Source organism: Bison bison, unplaced genomic scaffold (assembly GCF_000754665.1).
Source record: "Bison bison bison isolate TAMUID 2011002044 unplaced genomic scaffold, Bison_UMD1.0 scf7180017864323, whole genome shotgun sequence".
NCBI lineage: Eukaryota > Metazoa > Chordata > Mammalia > Artiodactyla > Bovidae > Bison > Bison bison.
This window is the reverse complement of record NW_011494895.1, coordinates 2,459,506-2,471,702: the sequence shown is the minus strand read 5'-3', so window position 1 is coordinate 2,471,702 and position 12,197 is coordinate 2,459,506. Positions and strand designations below refer to the sequence as shown.

The 12,197-nt window shown below is 45.8% G+C and overlaps 1 long non-coding RNA gene across 1 annotated transcript; it reads left to right on the top strand.

Moving 5' to 3' along the window:
* The first annotated feature begins 1,479 nt into the window (after nucleotides 1-1,479).
* LOC104998127 lies at nucleotides 1,480-11,502 on the top strand. The gene is made up of 3 exons (XR_826413.1): nucleotides 1,480-1,581; nucleotides 11,115-11,268; nucleotides 11,364-11,502. It is a non-coding gene; the product is annotated as an uncharacterized LOC104998127 (long non-coding RNA).
* The last annotated feature ends 695 nt before the right edge of the window (nucleotides 11,503-12,197 follow it).

Sequence of the window (12,197 nt, the reverse complement as noted above, 5' to 3'; positions counted from 1 at the left end):
GAGAGGGTGGAAGAAATGACTACTTCAAGTTGCTCCCAAAACTGGGAGTGGGTGGGATTCGAGTCACTGTCAGGTCACATGCATGCTGGTTGGACTTGGGGAAGTCAGTGACGGTGAGCCTCGGCATTCTAAAGAGCCTTCTCCTTAGAAGTTTAAAATTCTTCCAGCAACATCCTCCAGCTCCACCTGAGGCCAAGCCTATGAACTTTCTCAAGTAATTTCCAAGGACTTACTGAGGCTTAGTTTTTTCTACCAATGGGAGGCTATGCATCATTCTTAATCTGAAAGCCCAAGGGGAGAGAATTTATGTTTGTTCTCCTCCCATCTCTTCGCTTAATAACCCTGCTCCCAGCTGTCTTCAGTAACATTCTTGGCAGAGGGGCAGGCAGGACCGCCCTCCTTGGGACCCGGAGGGTGTGTCCTGGTTAGAAGTGAGATGTGTCTGTTTCTCCCATGATGGGCACCCTGGAGGCAAGAAGTGGCGGGGGGCAGGGGGGGCGGTCTCGAATGAGTTGTATAGCAATGGAGTGATCACGCTACTTACCCAACAGTGGATCATCCACAGTTCAGCTCTTTCTGGCTTGGAATATCCTGCGTTGCTTTTGTGTCGGTCGGTTCACTGTCCCGATCACTTGTTTAATCAGGACAAGTATTTGTCTAATTCCACAATGTCTCTGTATTGCCTGAAGCACATGCCAGTTTGCAGCAGGGAAATTTGTCCTGGAAGCACATTAGGTTCACAGATGATGCAAGTTTATACCAACTATCTATTCATGGATAGCATTTTTTTTTTTTTGCATCCTTAGTTGACAATTATCAGCTATGTGATTGATTAAACAGTGAGAAACTGTTTATGCTAGTAGGCTAGACAACCATTTCACTCCCTCTATATTTTTTAAAGCAAATATTGAAGTTCACTTTTGAGGATAACACCTGAGTGCTGAGACAGTTGCTCTCTTGGGAGAGACCCACATGGCGTGTCCTACGACCCCGTGCAAATAGTGTATGCGTGGGTAGCTGGTGGTGAGCACTCAATAAGACCATATAGAAAGAACAGGATGAAAGTCTGACATAAATTCTCCCCCTTGTGTAAGGATAAAACTCTATATTATATTCAGATGCAGGCTGAACTGAATCAAGTCTTATTTCTTTGTGGCCCATGATTATCTCTGTAGATACGGCCCTTGGGGTTGCAGTTGTTCATCATCCAAAGGCCATGGAGACTTAATTCCTCCCTAAAATAAGATTGATTCTGAATATGGCTGGTCCTCTGCCCTCCTGTCTTAGACACACATCCTGCCGGCCACGGAGGCAGGCGTGGAGGATGCTGTCCATTCCGTTACCATGACACCAGGCAGTGTTTCCATAACACAGTCTTCCTGCTTTCTGGGCAAGCCGATTTGGATGGTTTTCCCTGCATGATGCTAGTCAGGCTGGAGAGGGCTCAAGGGCCCTTGGGGATTGCTATGCTGAGCTTTGTGTGTGAAAGTTTAACTCCGGCTCAAGCCAGGCTTGTACAGAAGCACAGGCTCAAGATCGAAAGGAGACGATCATGGAGAAAGACACGGGGTTGAACGGAAGGTATTGAATGCATTGACTCTCTCCCTTCTTTCCTTTTCTTTGTGGGGAGGGCTGAGTGTCTCAGCTGCAGGGGTTGCATGTCCATGAGATCCAGGCAGCTGCAGAGAGCAGGGTGAGAAAACGAAAGATGAGAAGCAGACAGGGAGCTGATGACTAGACGGCAGGCAATGGCTAACTTCCACAGCTCAAGGTCTGAGGTTTTTCTACCAAAGAACAAAAAAGATTTCAGGAACATAATTTGTTCTTTAATTTTATTACTGTTTCTATTCATTTAATTGGGGGATAATTGCTTTACAGTGTTGTGTTAATGTCTGCTGTACAGCCACAGGAATCAGCTATATGTATAATATATCCCCTCCGGCTTGAGCCTCCCTCCCACCCACCCTGATCCCACTTCTCTAGGTCATCACAGGGCACCAAGCTGTCCCACTAGCTATCTGTTTTACACAGGGAGGTATAAGGGAACATAATCCAAACTCAAGTTTAAGGAGAGCTTTCTGTTTCTTGGCAATGGCAAAACACCGCCATCTGAGGCTTGTCTATGTCACTGAAAAGAGGATTCCTCCTGTCGTAATTGGAGCATGGCGAGGCAGCTTGGAATCTGCATGTGGGCTCAGACCTTACTTAAATCACCAGTTTTATCAGAGTAGCAAGTATCCAGGCAACAAAACTCACTAACTGCATTTACTCAGAACCAGAAACAACATTGCCTTGGGCTGAGAGGGGTCTTCCTGCTGGTGACTCAGCAGACCAAGGGGCATCTGTGAAGACAGGTCACCCCGCGGCCACTTCCACCGCTGCTCTCACGGGCTGTGCTTAGTCGCTCAGTCCTGTCCGACTCTTTGTGACCTCATGGACTGCAGGGCGCCAGGCTCCTCTGTCCATGGGATTCTCCAGGCCAGAATACTGAGTGGGTCGCCATGCCCTCCTCCAGGGGATCTTCCCGACCCAGGGATCAAACCCAGGTCTCCCGCATTGCAGGTGGATTCTTTACCAGCTGAGCCACCAGGGACAGGCACCCCCTTCTCAGGCTGTTTTTGAGGAGCCTCCATACTGTTTTTCGTAGAGGCTATACCATATTGCCACACAACTCCGGGAGTTGGTGATGGACAGGGAGGCCTGGCGTGCTGCGATTCATGGGGTCGCAAAGAGTCGGACACAACTGAGCGACTGATCTGATCTGATACCATATTGCGTTCCCACTGTGTGTGAGCGTCCAAATCCTCCACACCCCTGCCAACACTTGCTTTTTGTTGTGGTGGGGGTTGTTGTTTTGATAATAGCCATCCCAATAGGTGTGAGACAGTCTCTCACTGTGGTTCTGTTTAAGATACTTTTTTAATTTGGATCCTTTTCTAAAGTCTTTAATGAATTTGTTGCGATACTGCTTCTGTTTTATGTTTTGGTTTTTTGGCTGTGAGGTGTTTGGGATCTTATAGCTCCCTGACCAGGGAACAAACCCACACCCCCTGCATCGGAAGGCAAAGTCTTAACCACGGGACCGCCAGGAAGTCCCTGGATTTGCAACCATGTATGATGGACATGTTTTTGTCCTTTTGACATGGTGGCTTATTCCTGTGCCTTCACGATATGTTTTGATAACCTGCAAATCCAATTCAGAAGAAATAGATTGTGAACATTCCCATTTTTCACAATAGTTTTTGAGATAAAATTCAATATCTTGATACCAAAGGGCCAAGTCAGTAACTATTATCAGCAGTAAGTATTCTCCTACTTTCCTGAAAGTCTGAGCCCTCTGTCACCCCACTGCTCACTTCAGGGCCTTCGATGCTGAGATCCTACAAATAAAGAGTTTTGCATTTCAGTCGCCATGTCGCCTTTTATTGATTGAGGAAGGTTTATAAAGCTTAAAGGAAATCAGCCCTGAATATTCACTGGAAGGCCTGATGCTGAAGCTGAAGCTCCAATACTTTGACCATCTGATGAGAAGAGCCAGCCCTTTGGAAAAGACCCTGATGCCAGGAAAAGTTGAAGGCAAGAGGAGAAGGGGGCGACAGACAATGAGATGGTTGGATGGCATCACTGATTCAATGGACACGAGTTTGAGCAAGCTCTGGGAGATGGTGAAGGATAGGAAAGCCTGGCGTGCTGCAGTCCATGGGGTTGCAAAGAGTCGGTCTTAACTTAGCAACTGAGCAACAACAAGAATAAAGCTTAGCGGAGTGCTGTTGGTAATTCATAAAGTCCACCCACTCATTGCACTAAAGACTTCATTTGTGCAAAATAAGTCTTTCTTCCTTGGTTTAGCACGATCTCAATTGCTTTTTAAGGATTGTTGGTGAAACTGGAGAGAAAGTTCCAGCGCCAGATTCCATTTCACTGAAGCAAAGAAAATCAGATTAAAATAATGAATGACACTCCAGGAACTGAGGCTTCCTGGGGCAGCGAGTGACTGTCCACAGGGTCTTAGCCTGAGACCCCTCTGTGACATAAATAGGGATGCATTTCATCGCAGCTAAGCGTCAGGAAATATGCTTTTAATTATCACTTAAGATGTAACCTGTCAGAGGTCTTAGTATCACTTGTTTTTAATGAGAATTGATTTTCAGATTGCATTACCCCGAAAGCCAAGGATAATGGAAACTCCTGGTTCTTTCCTGAGACCTTTAGTCACCACATGTTCCTCTGTCGATCTCGCCGGCATCGCCAGCCCCTAGACATCTGATCTGCCCACACGGGGCCCGGGCAGAGGGGCCAGCTTGTTAGCCTTAAAGTGATTCTGATGAATGAGATTCTACAAAGCTGAGCCTGGCTCACGAGTCTTGCTGCAAAGTGAGTGAGCCCCAGGGAAAACTAAAGAGGGGTTGAATTTTTCACTGTGGTCCACAGGCTGGCCTCGCTGATGCAAGATGCTGGGCAGAAATCATGTATTGATGGGGAACTTGTTCGTCTGAGTGAGGCCCACCTCTGCATAGACCTTCCCACTGGTATCCTAACCTTTTCTGAAATGGCTGAGCAAGCCCTGAAAGGCACACCAGGAGGATGTGCAGAAAGGCAGCAAGAGGAAGGACGAGATACCTGGTTATCTGGTTCCCAAACCTAAGTCATGCCCATACCATCTACCACCGTCCTGTTTTTCTTGCCATAAACTGGTACTGTCTTTACAATGATTTACTTAATGTTTTCCCTTAAGTTGACTCAGAAAACTTTATGGACTTAATTTGCGAAGAACATCAACATTGAAAACAGATTAGTCTTCCGCATTTGGCAATAGAACTTTTTCAGCTACAAAAGGATATTATTGCCTGCTGTTGGTTTTCCTTGTGATGGTTGCTTGTGATTTCTTTGTTAACATGGATATTTGAGAGGTGTTAATGGCCTCGTAATGTGATCTAGTTCCTTCTCTTTTTCACTGTCAGAATCAAAAAGATTGGAAGAGAATCGGATGGGGAGTAACTTTCTCACCCTTCAACACTGCATTATTGCTTTATGTGTATAAGACCTAAAAGAATGGCGGCATGTGTCCGTCTGTTTGGGAAACGATGGTAGAATGCATTCATGATTATGTGCAGATCAGGTGGGAAGATGATGCGGAGGGAAACTGGAGGAAGGGCGGAAGAAAGGAGACCAAAAAAAAGCAAAAGCAAGCAGGCTCTGGCTTCTTTCCACTAATGGAGAAACATAGTAATGAAAAGAAAAATGATCAGATTTAACATCAGTCTTACCCACAATCTCTCTGTGTTCTTTCACTCAATCCATGTGTATTAATCACCTCCCACATACCGTAAGTCACCGTGCCGTGTACTCTGGAGCCATGAGGACAAAACCCGGTGTCATGCGGGATTCAATTCCACAGAAAACAGGTGCGTGCAGAGCTGTGGCAGCTACTAGGAAGCCACCTGCCTCAGATTCTGGGGACCAGCAACAGCAACGGGGAGAAGGAGGTCCCTGGCATGTCGCCCTGATGGAGTATTCTAACATCGAGGGGAAGAGAAAGTAATCCCAGCCAAACCAGAGCATTTGGGAAAATAGAACGCTATGCCACGGCCGCTTAGGTCTCCTGACTTTCTGGGTCAGTGGGAAGGTATTGTTCCTGCTGCACTGTGGTTTGCTGACTGTAGAAGGGGGAATATCGGTGTTGAACACCAGGTGGCACTGGCCATTAAATTTCCAAAGCTCAGAAGCAGTGATGGCTCAGTCATCTGCAGAGACGTGGATGGACTTAGAAACTGTCATACAGAATGAAATAAGAAGACAAAAACAAATTCGTACATTAGCGCATAGAGTCGGACACGACTGAGCAACTGAACTGAACTGAATGGAAACTAAACAAATGGTATAGATGAACCTATTTGCAAAGCAGAAATAGAGACACAGAGAACAAACGAATGGACAACAACAGGGGAGGGGTGGGATGAACTGGGAGACTGGGATGACACATATTGGTTATTGTTCAGTAGCTCAGTCATGTCCGACTCTTTGTGACTCCATGGACAGCATCACACCAGGCCTCCCTGTCCATCACCAACTCCTGGAGTTCACTCAAACTCACATCCATTGAGTCGGTGATGCCATCCATCTATCTCATCCTCTGTCATCCCCTTCTCCTCCTGCCTTCAATCTTTTCCAGCATCAGGTTCTTGTCCAATGAGTCAGCTCTTTGCATCAGGTGGCCAAAGTATTGGAGGTTCAGCTTCAGCATCAGTCCTTCCAATGAACACCCAGGACTGATCTCCTTTAGGATGGACTGGTTGGATCTCCTTGCAGTCCAAGGGGCTCTCAAGAGTCTTCTCCAACACCACAACTCAAAAGCTCAATTCTTCAGCGTTCAGTCTTTTGACAACATGTGGTCCACTGGAGAAGGGAATGGCAAACCACTTCAGTATTCTTGCCTTGTGAACGCCATGAACAGTATGAAAAGGCAAAAAGGTGTGACACTACAGACAGTATGTATAAAATAGATAACTAATGAGAACACAGTGTATAACACAGGGAACTCTACTCGACACTTTGTGGTGATCTACATGGGAAGGACACCCAGAAAAGAGGGAATGTATAAGGAATATATGTGCACATATATTAATAGCTAATTCACGTCACTGAACAGCAGGAACTAACACAGTATTGTAAAGCAACTGTACTCCAATTTAAAGAAGAAAAAGTTGAACTTAGGACTCACCAAAAGTTTTGCTGAACAGCCTGCCCAGTGTGATTCCCGCGGATGTCTCCTGAGTGGGTATTAGTGGCTCCCGTTGGGCTCATCCTGTCCTTCAGGTGACTCTCTCTGAGCCAGGCTTGCTGACCGTGGTGTCTGAGCAGGTGGCCACCAGCCTGGTTCTACTCTTCCTGGGCTGGACCAAGGTAAGAATTTGGGGGACATTCCTGGCAGTTCTGTGGGGGTGCTGTTCACAGGAGTGGTGAGGTCAGGAGCCAGGGTCAGGTTTCGGTCTGGCCAACTCTAGGCTGTTCAAGAACTGATGATAGTTGTCCAACCTGCCTCTCACACCTGAGCCATTTCTCTGGTCCTCCAGGGGAACAGAACCTGGCCCTCTGCTTGCATCTTAAAACAGCTTTGGCCAAACACTTATTGGGCAGAAAATAAACCTCAGCAGAGTCCCCTTGAGGCTGGGAGGATTTTACAGATTCATGACTTAGCTCTGTGATCTCCACTTGAAAAATTGAGAGTTGATTTCAAGCAACTGTCCCCAAAGTGTCCCTCCTCCCTTGGCCATATATAGTTGTGTGTATGTGCTCAGTCATGTCCAATTATTTGCGACCCCATGAACTGTAGCCTGTAGCCAGGCTCCTCTGTCCATGGGGATTCTCCAGGCAAGGACACTGGAGTGGGTTGCCATGCCCTCCTCCAGGGGATCTTCCCAACCCAGGAATCAAACCGGAGTCTCCTGCATTCCAGGCTGACTCTTTACCATCTGAGCTACCAGGGAAGCCCATATAATTGTCAACCATATGCTAATAATGATTTTTCCTTCATGTTTCCCAATAGTGAGGAAACACAAGTGGGTCTCCAGTGTTCAGGAGCTGCCCAAACTAAGTTCACAGCTCTGCAGGAAAAGCCAGGTCACCTTGGTGCTCATTTCCTGGCTTTTGACCAAGGCTTGCTTAGAGTTCTGACCACTTCATAAGGTACTCCCCCAGGTGACTCAGTGCTAGAGTCCAGTGCAAGAAACGAAGAAGATAAGGGTTTGATCCCTGGGGTGGGAAGATCCCTGGAGGAGGAAATGGCAACCCACTCCAATATTCTTACTTGGGAAATTCCATGGACAAAGGAGACTGGCGGGCTACAGTCCATGGGGTTGTAAAGAGTCAGATATGACTGAGCATGTACGCATCCCTCTTAACAAACAGGGTCAAACCTTAACAGTGTTGTCAGCTTGTAAAACTCTTAAAACATTAATTGCTGCACTAGTGGTATCCATCCAAGGTTAAGGAAATCTAGTGGAACCTGTGTCTAAGACCTGCCTAAAGGTTTTCTAGTTTTTGTGGACAAGACAGGAACCCAAGCTTCCTCATTCTTTCCTGAAGACTTTCTTCCCATGGTTAGTTGCCTAGAATGTGGTCTGATTATCTTTTCATTAATGGCATGGATCTAGGAATGTAGACACTAAGTTATAACAATATGCAATAGACTCAATTGTGTCTGCACAGATTTCCAGTGCTGAAGCCCTCACCTCCAGCCTCTGAAGTAAAAAAGGATTTCATGTCATGAAGCTGGAGCCTTGATTTAATTGGATTAACGCCCTAAAAAGGGTGACACCAGAGAGCTCTCTCTCGCTCTCTGTCCTTCATATGAAGACATAGCAAGGAGGTTGCAGTCTGCAAGCCAGGAAGTGGGTGTTCACTAGGGTCCAAATTGGCCAGCACCTAGATCTGGGAGCCTCAGCCTCCAGAACTGTGAGAAATAAGTGCCTGCTGGTTAAGCCCCTTAGTCTACTGTAGTTTGTAATGATGGCCAGAGCTGTCAAAGACACCATACAACAAAATCAGGAAGTCTCAGGGCTGCATATGAGAAATAAGCAGGGGTTTCGTGGAGGCATTACAACTATAAGAACAGGGACTTCCCTGGTGGCTCAGGGGTAAAGAATCCCACTCCAATATTCTTACCTGGGAAATCTCATGGATAGAGGAGCCTGGCAGGCTACAGTCCATGGGGTCTCAAAAGAATTGGACACAACTCAGTGACTAAATCACCAGCACCATAAGAACAAAACCGAGACAGATGTTCAGTGTCGTTGCTTATATGATAGAAAGGGTGAGGTCAGGGCAAGTTCAGCGCAGGTAGCAGGGGTCCTATCCATTCCACTCTTGTCAGTTACAGCGTCAGAGGGGATTGGTTTCAGCCGCCGATTAGCAGACAAAGGGTCAGCTCAGTCCTGTTAACCGCACTCTTGTTTTCTCCGGCTGGCAGGAGTCGCCTTTTGAACAATGTGTGGGGATAAAGTGTCTGCCCTAGAATTCAGGGCAGGAGTACAGTATTCACTCTCATCCTTGGAGAGGCGCCTTCTAACTCTCTGGCATATAGTCCAGGGCATTGCACACTTTTTACTCCCAGCAGAGCAGAAAGATAGAAACATGATGAGATTTCCCACATACCCTGCAAAGCCCAAGAGTCTCATGGCAACCAGGCAGGCTCATGGCATCAGAAGCCAAGTAAACAGGAAAAAAAAGATCACTTAGGAGACAGCTGGCCACTCCCTGTGTGTGTGTTAGTCCCTCAGTCATGTCCAACTCTTTGCGACCCCATGAACTGTAGCCTGCCAGGCTCCTCTGTCCATGGGATTCTCCAGTCAAGAACACTGGAGTGGATTGCCATTCCCTTCTCCAGAGGATCTTCCCAACCTAGGGATTGAACCCTGGTCTCCTGAATCACAGGCAGATTTTTTACCATTTGAGCTACAGAGAAGTCCTAACTGTCCTAAGGCCCCTTCTTGGGTAAACCCAAGTCTTTCTTGTCTTATTTATAAAAACTAGTGTCAGAACCAGTATTCTAACTTTGTTGTCATTGTTCAGTCACTAAGTCATGTCTGCCATTTTGCAACCCCATGAACTGCAGCATGCCAGGCTCCCATGTCCTTCATTATCTCCCAGAGTTTGCTCAAATTCATGTTTATTGAGTCAGTGATGATATTCTAACCATTTCATCCTCTGTCGTCCCCTTGTCCTCCCGCCCTCAATCTTTCCCAGCATCTGGGTCTTTTCCGATGAGTTGGTGCTTTGCATCAGGTGGCCAAAATATCGGAGCTTCAGCATCATAATTTCAAGGGGGGTTGCTTTGTAGAAAAATCCAGTTTCTTGGCTATTTATTGGATATGTAACTATCTTTTTTGAATATTTAGTATATGCCACCTACAGCCCCAGATTCTCTCTGTGCATCAGCTCCTTGACTCTTCTCAACCACTGGGAGGCAGTCACTAAGATCTCCATTTTACCCAGGAGGAAACTTTAGAGGATCTTTGTGGATCTTCCTGAGGCCACGTGGTCAGTTACAGCCCAGAGGTCTTTTGGTGTGCACTGATTGCTCTTCTCAATTTGTCACCTCGTCTTTCTTGAGGGTCAGAGAGACATTCATAGGAGAGGGACAGGATCCCTCCCACACTTTGTCACAACCAAAAAAATCCAATAATACAAGACTATGGAGACCCAATCCTTTTTCTCAATTTTGGCTAAAGAGCCTGAATCTTACTTCAGTTAATACACTTTCCTGTTGTTTACTGGCATGGCTTACCTAAAGTGTCAGAAGAGGTGTTTTATTCCTTCTAGATAAACTCCTGGGAAAAAATCTCTTTTGAAAGTATTTTCCCCTTAAAGGGCCCAAAAAGATTTTAAAAATCAAAAAGAAATGGATCCTTTGTGGTCTTATTTTCCAAGGTATTCTCTCTTCTTTTCTTTTTTAACAGTGAATGTGTATTATTTTGCAATCAGATAACAGTTGTGCTTTGTTTGTAATTGAAAATGGAGGACTTCCAGCCCAAAGGCCAATGGGAGCACAGAGGGGCATTTTGCACTATGTCTTCTCAAATCTCTCCCCCATCCCACTCCTCCTCTTGGAGAACTTGTATCATGGAATGTTCCTTTCGAGGCTCTTCCAGTGAGGAAGTTAATGCAATGTCTCCCAAAGAACAAAGCACTTTTACACGCATTATCTATTGCCAGCTACCCACAAGTGAAGTAAAGTCCTTCTCAACAGTTGGCAACTTTAATAAAAGACTAGAAAGCTGAATATATTTGCATTTATTTTATTTAGTTTATGGGCCATATCATGCAGCATGTAGGATCTTAGTTCCTCGACTAGGAATCTAACTTGTGCCCTCTGCACTGGAAGCTCGGAGTCTTAACCACTGGACAACCAGGGATGTCCCTTGCAATAATTTTAGAAGTAATTTTGGAGTGTTCTACTACTTATCTCACAAACCCACCTCAACCTAGTAACTTCCTCCTTCTTTGAAAAAAAAAATGATGTAAAATTGTTGAAGCAATGGTATGAACAGTGGTCCATTTTGATTACTTTGAATTACAATAAATTCTGGTCATTTTAAAAAGGTTTCTGTCTTCAGGGTTTACCTTTGCCGTGAGAGAGGCCAGTAAGTGTCCTGGGTGTGTAGATGGGAAAAGGAGGTGATGGACACAGCGCCTGCCTTGCGTCAACATAGTCCATCCTGCGATCAGTCACATGCTCCCTGGAGTGTGTCAACCTGAGCATGTCTTCAGGTAGGAAATTAAATATATGTGTGTATATATTTAATTTATATATATGCTGTATGGCTTATGTATAAACACTTTTGTGACATGAAACATGGGAGCAGATATAAAGGATGCATGTGGTGAATAGCAGGAGGAGGAGAAGAAGAGGTAGAAGAAGGAGGAAGAGGGAAGAAAAAAGGAGGGAAGAGAGAGGAATCAGTTGACCACATCCCACCCTACAGAGAAGCTAGGTATTTCTTTTTATAATTAAAACTAACATATTTTAGGCTCTGTATTCCATTTGTGCTTTTTCTCTTTGCTTCCTTCTTTTCAAGAATCTTTTCGTTGGTACCCAACCCGCTTGTTGGTACCGAAGGCTCCTGTCCTGAGGGACATGGGCTACCTTTTCACCTGCAGATATTTGCCAGTGATTGGCTGAGCTAAACCCTGAGTCACAGACATCTAGGAGCCTGTAAGCCCCCGGGCCTCACCCCGTCCCCAGCCAGCTGTGCCGCTAACCAGGATCCAGCGCATCCTGGCGCCCGTCTGGGACGTCCCACAGTCGTGGCCTGGCCTTGATGCCCAGCCGGCCTCCCCTCTTTGGAGCCCCACAGGGTTTTGTTCTTCAGGTTGGAAAGTAAACCACTCAAGGCTGGTTTTTTTTTAATTGTGGTAAAGTACAGAGAACGTAACATTTACCATTTGGTTTGTATGTTATTCTTTTAACGTAGTTAGAGTCTCTTAGCCAACATTATTGAAAAGTTTTACATCCATGTCCACAAATGTTTTGTCTACAATTCTCTCATTGGGCAATTTGTCAGGTTTTTTTATCAATGTTGTGCTCACTATTTTTTTTTTAATTGCAGCAAAAACGACGCAGCACTTTGCGTGACGATATTTGGTGAGGGGTCATCAGTTGTAACAAGTGTCCCGCTCTGGTGGGGGCGCTGATTGTG